This window comes from Sus scrofa, chromosome 8 (genome assembly GCF_000003025.6).
Source record: "Sus scrofa isolate TJ Tabasco breed Duroc chromosome 8, Sscrofa11.1, whole genome shotgun sequence".
In the NCBI taxonomy this organism is placed as follows: domain Eukaryota; kingdom Metazoa; phylum Chordata; class Mammalia; order Artiodactyla; family Suidae; genus Sus; species Sus scrofa.
Window position 1 is genome coordinate 42,095,335 of NC_010450.4, and position 10,653 is coordinate 42,105,987.

The following is a 10,653-nucleotide window of genomic DNA, read 5'->3' on the forward strand; positions in this document are numbered from 1 at the left end:
TTAATATAGTAATGAAGTGTTTGAACTTACAGGACCATCAGGCTAAAACACACATTTATGGGAAGGGGTTAACATACTTAAAAAACAGGGCAACCGCAAGCCAAAACCAAATATTGCATTTGTGAAAAATGAAAAAAAAAAAACACTCAAGCAGATAATAACAGGAGACCATCCAACCAAAAAAAAAAAAAAAAAAAAAAACCAAAGGAAGAATGGAGAACCATAGAATCAACTGGAACACAAGGTTCAAATGGCAATAAATAATCATCTATCAATTATCACCTTCAATGTCAATGGACTGAATGCCCCAATCAAAAGACACAGAGTGGCTGAGTGGATAAACAGGCAAAAACCTTCAATATGCTGCCTACAAGAAACTCACCTTAGGACAAAAGATACATACAGATTGAAAGTGAAAGGGTGGAGAAAAATATTTCACGCCAATAGACATGACAGAAAAGCAGGAGTCGCAACGCTCATATCAGGTAAAATAGACATTAAAACAAAAGACACAAAGAAAGACAAAGAAGGACACTTTTTAATGATTAAGGGATCCATCCAAGGAGAGGATGTTACTATCATCAACATATATGCCCCAAATATAGGAGCACCCAGATACATACAACAAATATTAACAGATGTAAAGGGAGATATTGATGAGAATACAATCATAGTAGGAGACCTAAATACCCCCCTCACATCAATGGACAGATCCTCTAGACAGAAAACCAATAAAGCAACAGAGATCCTAAAGGAAACAATAGAAAAGTTAGACTTAATTGATATCTTCAGGACACTACATCCAAAAAAAGCAGAATACACATTCTTCTCAAATGCTCATGGAACATTCTCAAGAATCGACCACATATTGGGACACAAAGCTAACCTCAATAAATTTAGGAGCGTAGAAATTATCTCAAGTATCTTCTCTGACCACAATGCCATGAAATTAGAAATCAACCATGGGAAAAGGAAGAGAAAAAACCTACTCCATGGAGACTAAACAACATGCTACTAAAAAACCAATGGGTCAATGAGGAAATCAAGAAGGAAATTAAAGACTACATTGAAACAAATGATAATGAAGACACAACCTCTCAAAATCTATGGGATGCTGCGAAAGCAGTGCTCAGAGGGAAATTTATAGCAATCCAGGCCTTTCTCAAAAAAGAAGAAAGATCCCAAATTGACAACTTAACCCTCCACCTAAACGAATTAGAAAAAGAAGAACAAAAAAGTCCTAAAGTTAGCAGAAGGAAGGAAATTATACAGATCAAAGAAGAAATCAATAAAATAGAGACTCAAAAAACAACAGAGAAAATTAATAAAACCAAGAGCTGGTTCTTTGAAAAGGTGAACAAAATCGACAAACCCCTGGCCAGACTCACTAAAAAGAGGAGAGAAAGAACCCAAATAACCAAAATTATAAATGAAAAAGGAGAAATCACAACGGATACAGCAGAAATACAAAAAACCATAAGAGAATACTATGAACAACTGTATGGCAACAAGTTTGACAATCTGGAAGAAATGGACAATTTTCTAGAATCTTACAGCTTGCCAAAACTGAATCAAGCAGAAACAGACCAACTAAACAGACCGATCACTAGAAATGAAATTGAAGAGGTCATAAAATCACTCCCTACAAATAAAAGTCCAGGACCAGATGGCTTCACAGGTGAATTATATCAAACATATAAAGAGGATCTGGTGCCCATCCTCCTTAAACTCTTTCAAAAGGTTGAAGAAGAAGGAATACTCCCAAAGACATTCTATGAGGCCACCATCACCCTCATTCCAAAACCAGACAGAGAAACCACCAAAAAAGAAAACTATCGCCCAATATCATTGATGAATATAGATGCAAAAATTCTCAACAAAATCTTAGCCAACCGAATCCAACAACATACCAAAAAAATTATACACCATGACCAGGTTGGGTTCATCCCAGGTTCACAAGGATGGTTCAACATACGCAAATCAATCAGCATCATACACCACATTAACAAAAAAAAGGTCAAAAATCATATGATCATCTCAATAGACGCAGAAAAAGCATTTGACAAAGTTCAACATCCATTCATGATCAAGACCCTCGCCAAAGTGGGTATAGAGGGAACATTCCTAAACATAATCAAAGCCATTTATGATAAACCCACAGCAAATATAATCCTCAATGGGGAAAAACTGAAAGCCTTCTCACTCAAATCTGGAACAAGACAGGGATGCCCACTCTCACCACTGCTCTTCAACATCGTTTTGGAAGTCCAGGCCACAGCAATTAGACAAACAAAAGAAATAAAAGGCATCCATATAGGAAGAGAAGAGATCAAACTGTCACTGTATGCAGATGATATGATACTATACCTAGAAAACCCTAAGGACTCAACCCCAAAACTCCTTGAACTGATTAATAAATTCAGCAAAGTATCAGGATATAAGATTAACATTCAGAAGTCAGTTGCATTTCTGTATACCAGCAATGAAACATTAGAAAAGGAATACAAAAATATGATACCTTTTAAAATTGTACCTCACAAAATCAAAACCCTGGAATACACCTGACCAAGGAGTTAAAGGACCTATATGCTGAAAACTATAAAACTTTAATCAAAGAAGATGTAAAGAAATGGAAAGATATTCCATGTTCCTGGATTGGAAAAATCAATATTGTAAAAATGGCCATACTACCCAAAGCAATCTACAGATTCAATGCAATCCCTATCAAATTACCCACGATATTTTTCATAGAACTAGAACAGACAATCCAAACATTTATATAGAACCACAAAAGACCCAGAATCACCAAAGCAATCCTGAGAAACAAAAACCAAGCAGGAGGCATAACTCTCCCAGACTTCAAGCAATACTACAAAGCCACAGTCATCAAAACAGTGTGGTACTGGTATCAAAACAGACAGACAGACCAATGGAACAGAATAGAGAATCCGGAAATAAACCCTGACACCTATGGTCAATTAATCTTTGACAAGGGAGGCAAGAACATCAAATGGGAAAAGGAAAGTCTATTCAGCAAGCATTGCTGGGAAACCAGGACAGCTGCATGCAAAGCAATGAAACTAGAACACACCCTCACACCATGCACAAAAATAAACTCAAAATGGCTGAAAGACTTAAATATACTACAGGACACCATCAAACTCCTAGAAGAAAACATAGGCAAAACACTCTCTGACATCAACATCATGAATATTTTCTCAGGTCAGTCTCCCAAAGCAATAGAAATTAGAGCAAAAATAAACCCATGGGACCTCATCAAACTGAAAAGCTTTTGCACAGCAAAGGAAACCCAAAAGAAAACAAAAAGACAACTTACAGAATGGGAGAAAATCGTTTCAAATGATGTAACTGACAAGGGCTTAATCTCTAGAATATATAAGCAACTTATACAACTCAACAGCAAAAAAGCCAATCAATCAATGGAAAAATGGGAAAAATACCTGAATAGACATTTCTCCAAAGAAGATATACAGATGGCCAACAAACACATGAAAAAATGCTCACCATCGCTGGTTATAAGAGAAATGCAAATCAAAACTACCATGAGATACCACCTCACACCAGTCAGAATGGCCATCATTCATAAATCCACAAATAACAAGTGCTGGAGGGGCTGTGGAGAAGAGGGAACCCTCCTGCACTGTTGGTGGGAATGTAAACTGGTACAGCCACTATGGAGAACAGTTTGGAGATACCTTAGAAACCTATACATAGAACTTCCATATGACCCTGCAATCCTACTCTTGGGCATCTATCCGGACAAAGCTCTACTTAAAAGAGACACATGCACCCGCATGTTCATTGCAGCACTATTCACAATAGCCAGGACATGGAAACAATCCAAATGTCCATCGACAGAGGATTGGATTTGGAAGAGGTGGTATATATACACAATGGAATACTACTCAGCCATAAAAAGGATGACATAATGCCATTTGCAGCAACATGGATGGAACTAGAGAATCTCATACTGAGTGAAATGAGCCAGAAAGACAAAGACAAATACCATATGATATCACTTATAACTGGAATCTAATATCCAGCACAAATGAACATCTCCTCAGAAAAGAAAATCATGGACTTGGAGAAGAGACTTGTGGTTGCCTGATGGGAGGGGGAGGGAGTGGGAGGGATCGGGAGCTTGGGCTTATCAGACACAACCTAGAATAGATTTACAAGGAGATCCTGCTGAATAGCATTGAGAACTATGTCTAGATACTCATGTCGCAACAGAAGAAAGGGTGGGGGAAAAACTGTAACTGCAATGTATACATCTAAGGATAACCTGACCCCCTTGCTGTACAGTGGGAAAATAAAAATAAAAATAAATAAATAAATAAAAAGGAAAAAAAAAAAGAAGTTGATTCTAAGGCCCAAATAAAAGTACATTTTCCCAGTAAAAAAAAAAAATAAATAAATAAATAAATAAATAAACCTTCTAAGTAACTATCACGTAGAACAGGGACTATGCATCTATAAAAAAAGAAATGTTTTGGTGGCTTTTGGGTGAGCAACATGGCGCCCGCCACGCTGTTGCTGGTGGTTCTGCCATGGCCTGCAGCCCGAGGACTTCTCCGTAATTGGTGGGAACAACTGCAGAGGAAGCTTCAGCACAACAGGCTAGGTCTTCCCATTCATCCTTGGGGACCAGCATTGGCAGTCCAAGGTCCAGCTATATTTACAGAACCAGCAAAAGATACTAATGGAAACGAGGAGATTTCCAGCCTTTTGGACAGTATCTTTTGGATGGCAGCTCCCCAAAACAGATGTAGCATTGAAGTTAACCGGTGTAGAAGAAGAAACCCTCAGAAGCTTATTAAAGTTAAGAACAATACAGGGGAGTTCCCGTCGTGGCACAGTGGTTAATGAATCCGACTAGGAACCATGAGGTTGCGAGTTAGATCCCTGCCCTTGCTCAGTGGGTTAAGGATCTGGTGTTGCCCTGAGCTGTGTGGTGTATGTTGCAGACACGGATCAGATCCAGCGTTGCTATGGCTCTGGGTAGGCTGGTGGCTACAGCTCAGATTGGACCCCTAGCCTGCGAACCTCCATATGCCGTGGGAGCGGCCCAAGAAATGGCAAAAAGACAATAAAATAAAATTCATAGCCAGAATTACACATTCAGGCTCTGGTTTTGTGTGCCAGTCATTCTTCTACACAAGAATACTTAACACACATGCTTTTGTTTGGTTACATCTAGAAATAAGTTATTTAAATTCTAGAGAGTGGTTTTTTTAAGATGACAGTTGTAGCAGTCAGAAAAAGTTTGTTCTGTTTGTTTTCTTGTTTCAGCAAATCAACATGCCTTCATATATGGCACTTTATATGAAAGTTAATTGGCTTAGAGGTAAGTCCTCAACATTTTACGTTAAATCAGAATGACGTTCAGAATTCATTATTCATTAGATGGTTCATGAGATTTGAACTTAAGTTTTGAGAGAGAGCTTTTTTTTTTCCATTTTAAAATGTTTTTTATTTTTTCCATTATAGCCAGTTTACAGTGTTCTGTCAATTTCTACTGTACAGCAAAGTGACCCAATCTCGAAAGAGATTTTTTTTTTTTAAGATGTCAGTGAATCCAGTAGCACACAGAAAATATACTGAGGGGGTTTCCCCTGCATTTTCCTTCTGGTTTATTTTACATTTCCTTTTAGTTGATTTTACTTTTTTATTTCCATCGCCATGGGCTTTTTACTTTGAACATAATTCATTTCATATTTCCCATCTCCCTCCCCTATTCCTGTGTCTGCCCTGAGTCCAAGATTTGCTGTTCCCTGCCTCATTCAAAAAAATAATAATAATAGTGAGATAGCTTGTTAAAACACAAGGAGAATTACAGATGAATGGAAAATCAATCAATAGACATTAGATAAAGCCCAGGGATATATTTAAAACAAATTACATGCTACAATAGCCTGAATACTTACAAGAATTAGGTAGTGAATTCAAGCCTGAACTTTATTTCCCTTGAAAAGGACACCCCCGGGAGTTCCTGCTGTGTCATAATGGGGTCAGCATGTATCTGCAGTGTCAGGATGGAGGTTCGATCTCAGGCCCAGCACAGTGAGTTCAAGGATCCAGTGCTGTTGCAGCTGTGGCATAGGTAACTCAGATCTGTCCCTGCAGAGAGGCCAAAAAAAGAAAAGGATGTCCATGGATAAGTGGCATGTAATTTAGTACCTCTGTCATGGTACTAAGGCCCAAGATACATTTTCCCCCAGGGTAATCCGTGTTCACATTCCTAGAAGTAAAATGACCAATTTCATGCAACACAGTATAGACCAATGATGTGTTGGAATGAAAGCAAATCCTTAAAACTTCCAAAGTACTGGAGTCCCAGTAAATAGCTATCTGAAGACTTAGCTCGACCGACACACTGTGATTCTAGAGGAATCAGTTATCTTCATATTCTTACCAAGACAAAACTTTGCAGATACTTAAGTTTTACTCTGACAAGCTTTAAAAGCGCAGTGTTAAACTTTACTTGAGGTAGGGAGTTCCCATTGTGGCTCAGTGGTTAATGAATCTGACTAGGAACCATGAGGTTGCAGGTTCAATCCCTGGCCTTGCTCAGTGGGTTAAGGATCCGGCGTGGCCATGAGCTGTGGTATAGGTTGCAGATGAGGCTCAGATCCCGTGTTGCTGTGGCTCTGGCATAGGCCAGTGGCTACAGCTCTGATTGGACCCCTAGCCTGGGAACCTCCATATGCTGTGGGAGTGGCCCTAGAAAAGACAAAAAGACCAAAAAAAAAAAAAACAGGAAAAAAAAAAAACTTTACTTGAGGTAGAATCAATGATTCATGAAAGTTAAGGCTAACTAGGTACACATCAGAATCTAGGCACCTGCGTGGTCAGCACTTCAGTTGACTGTCTGTCAGGTTGTGAACTGTGTGTCTGGGGTATGTGGTTGACTTAGCAGATGGCTACCCAGATACACCTAGTGAGAATGTTTGGGCAGGGTCACTTCTGTTTGCTCTTGTAGATAAATGTTATAAAATGCATCCCCAAATTACCAAAACCAGATACCTAGTTCATATCAGGCAACCATGTCATAAAGGAGGGAGCTTGTCATTTTTTAAAAAGAGGTCATCCCTGCAAAGTTATCTTTACAATAGATTCTATGGCTTAACACCTCCAATTTTTACTGTCTGGAAGAAAAAAGGGTGTCGTGAGTTTGAATTAAATCATATATGGAACCAATTCAAAAATAAAAAAGGAAATGTTTCACAGGTTCAGATATAAAATGGTAGAATAGAAAGCCTCGAATTCACCTCTTTTCACAAAAACAACAAAATAACAACTAAATGCTGAACAATCATCAACAAGACAGACTGGAAGCTGCGAAAAAACATATCCTACACACAAAGACAAGCAACATCAAGATGGCAGTAGGGGAGTTTACCGATATGAGCCCACCAGGGAGGCATCTCATAGACTGGAAAATAACTATATTGCAGAGGCTCTCCAACAGGAGTTCCCAAACCCTATCAGATTCCCAGACCAGGGGTCTGGCATTTGGAGGAAAGGCCTCCAGAGCATTTGGACCTGAAGGCCAGGGGGGCTTGTGCACAGGGGCTAAATAGGTTTGCAGGAAACATAGACTCTACTCTTGCAGGGCACACAAAGCTTTTCATGTGCACTAGGTCCCAGGACAAAGCAGAGACTCCACAAGAATCTGCATTAGACCTACCTGCATCTTTTGGAGGCTCTCCTGGCAAAGAGGGCTCAGCTGTGGCTCACTGTAAGGCCAGGACATTGGAGCTGGAGGGCCCAGGGAATAAGCACAGGTGTGAGCTCCCCTGGAGGCCACCACTTTGGGAAACTCAGACCCCATCCATCAAGGCTGAGAAGCCCAAGGCCCAACAACAAACAGGAATGGAACCCAGTAGCAAATAGGCTGCCTGAAGTCCTCTCAGGGACACAGCCACCTTTCTAATCACACCAGAGGAACAAGACTCATGTCCACCTACCAGTGGGCAGGAACCAGTCCCTTCCACCAGGAAGCCTGCCACAAGCCCCTGTATCAACTTCACCCACAAAGTTTCCCACTCCAGAAGCAAGAGAGGGCACAACTGTGTAGACTGCCAAAAAGACACCACACAGAAAGTTTGACAAAATGAAACAGCAGAGAAACATGTGCCAGATGAAGGAAAAGACAAAAACCCAGAAAACAGCTAAGTGAAGTGGAGGCAAGCAACCAACACTAAAAATACTTTAGAGTAATGAGGGGGTTCCCATTGTGGCTCAGCAGGAAGGAATCTGACTAGTATCCACGAGGACATGGGTTCAATCCCCACCATCACTCAGTGGGTAAAGGATCCAGTGTTGCCAGGAGCTGTGGTGTAGGCAGTCAGCTTTGGCTCTGATTGGACCCTTAGCCTGGGAACTTCCATATGCCATCGGTATGGCCATAAAAAAACAAACAAACAAACAAAAAAACAGAGCAATAATAGTAAAGATGATCCATGATCTCAGAAACAAAAAAAAACTGGGGGCAAAGATCGATAAATTACAAGAATATCACACAAATACATAGAAGATTTAAAGAATAAACAAACAGACATGAACTGCATGATAACCAAAATGAAAAATTCACGAGAAGGAACCAAGAACACAATACAGCAGGCAGCAGAATGAATAAGGAAGGTGGAAGACAGACTGCTGCAAATCACTGATGAGCAACGGAATAAAGGAAGCAGAATGAAAAGAAATGAGGCTAGTCTAAGACAACTGTGGGACAACAGGCAATGCACCAATATTTCCATTACAGGGGTGCTAGAAGTTGAAGAGGGAGAGAAAGGACCAGAGAAAATATCTGAAGAGGCAAAAGCTGGAAACATCCCTAACGTGGGAGGATCTAAATAGACATTTCTCCAAATAAGATATACAGATGGCCAAAAAATTCAAGAAAAGCTGTTCAACACTGCTATTACTAGAGAAATACAAATCAAAACTACTATGAGGTACCACCTTACACCAGCCAGAAGGGCCATCATCAAAAAGACTACAAACATTAAATGCTGGAGAGGGTGCAAAGGAAAGCAAACCCTCCAGCACTGTTGGTGGGAATTTCAATTGCTACAACCACTATGGAAAACAGTATGCAGCTTGCCCAAAAAATGAAAAACAGAACTACTATATGATCTAGCAATCCATCTTCTGGGCATCTACCCAGACAAAAACCTTAACTCAAAAAGATACATGCACCCCAATATTCTTTGCAGCACTATTTACAATTGCCAAGACATGGAAGCAACCTAAATGTCCACTGACAAAGGAGCATGATGAATGTATACAAAGGAGTATTACCAGTAAAAATGATTGAAACAATGCCATGTGAAGCAACGTGGATGGACCTGCAGATTACCATACTAAGTGAAGTTAGACAGCAAAAGACAAATATCAGGATATCACTTACATGTGGAATCTTAAAGTAAACAAATGAACTTATTTGCAGAACAGCAACAGACACACAGACTTTGAAAACGCACTTATGGTTACCAAAGGGGAAAAGTGGGGGAAGGACTAGATTGGGGGGTGAGGATTGACATATACACACTGTGATATATGGAAAAACTGCCTAACTGGGACCTGCTATATAGCACATGGAAATCTATCCAATATTCTGTGATACTCTATAAAGGAAACAATCTGGAAAAGAGTGGATGTGTATATGTATAACTCAATCACTCTGTTGTACAGCAGAAATTATTACAACCTTTTAGAGCAACTATATTCTAATAACATTTTTAAAAATGAAAAGGAGCAAATATTCTGAGTCAGTGGCATGTGTTACAGGCAGGAGAATTTCACAAAGTATGGATTATAGTTGGTCATATAAACCTCAACTAAAAATTTGAATGAATAAGGATTTAAATGACAAAGAAAAATTTAAGAAATCCATTACAGACAGAGTGCTGTAATAGATACAAAAATAAAAAGGTTGTGATGCATTCTTTAGAATACAAATAAAACTTTCTTTATAAATGAAGAACATGAAAGTTGTAGCATATGCAAAGAATCATATACTCATAGAATAAATGTTTGAAATTAAATATAGAATGATTCATTACACCATGAGGAAAATAGATTGTTTTTCTTTTTATGGATGCACCTGCAATGTATGGGCTAGGTAGGGGTTGAACTGGAGCTGCAGCTATGGCTTAAGCCACATAAATGCAGAAGATTCAAGCCACATCCATGATCTAAACTTCATTTTGTGTCAGTGTCAGATCCTTAACCCACTGAGTGAGGCCAGGGAAAAAACCCACATCATCGGGGACACTACGTTGTGTTCTTTTTTTTTTTTTTTTTTTTTTAATGACCTCGCTCACAGCATATGGAAGTTCCCAGATTGGGAGTCAAATCATAGTGAGGCCAGGGATGAACACGCATGCTCATGGATACTAATTAGAGTCATTTCTGCTGTGCCACAAGGGGAACTCCATATGTTGGGTTCTTGATGCACTGAGCCACAACAGGGACTCCAGAAACAGATTTTAAAAAACAGACTATTTTTTGCTTGAAGTAATTTTATATTTATGAACAAAACATTTTCATAGACACAGTGTGATGACTAAATATCTGATTTACTTCTAACCAAATATGTAGCTATTTTGAATGTGTTATAAT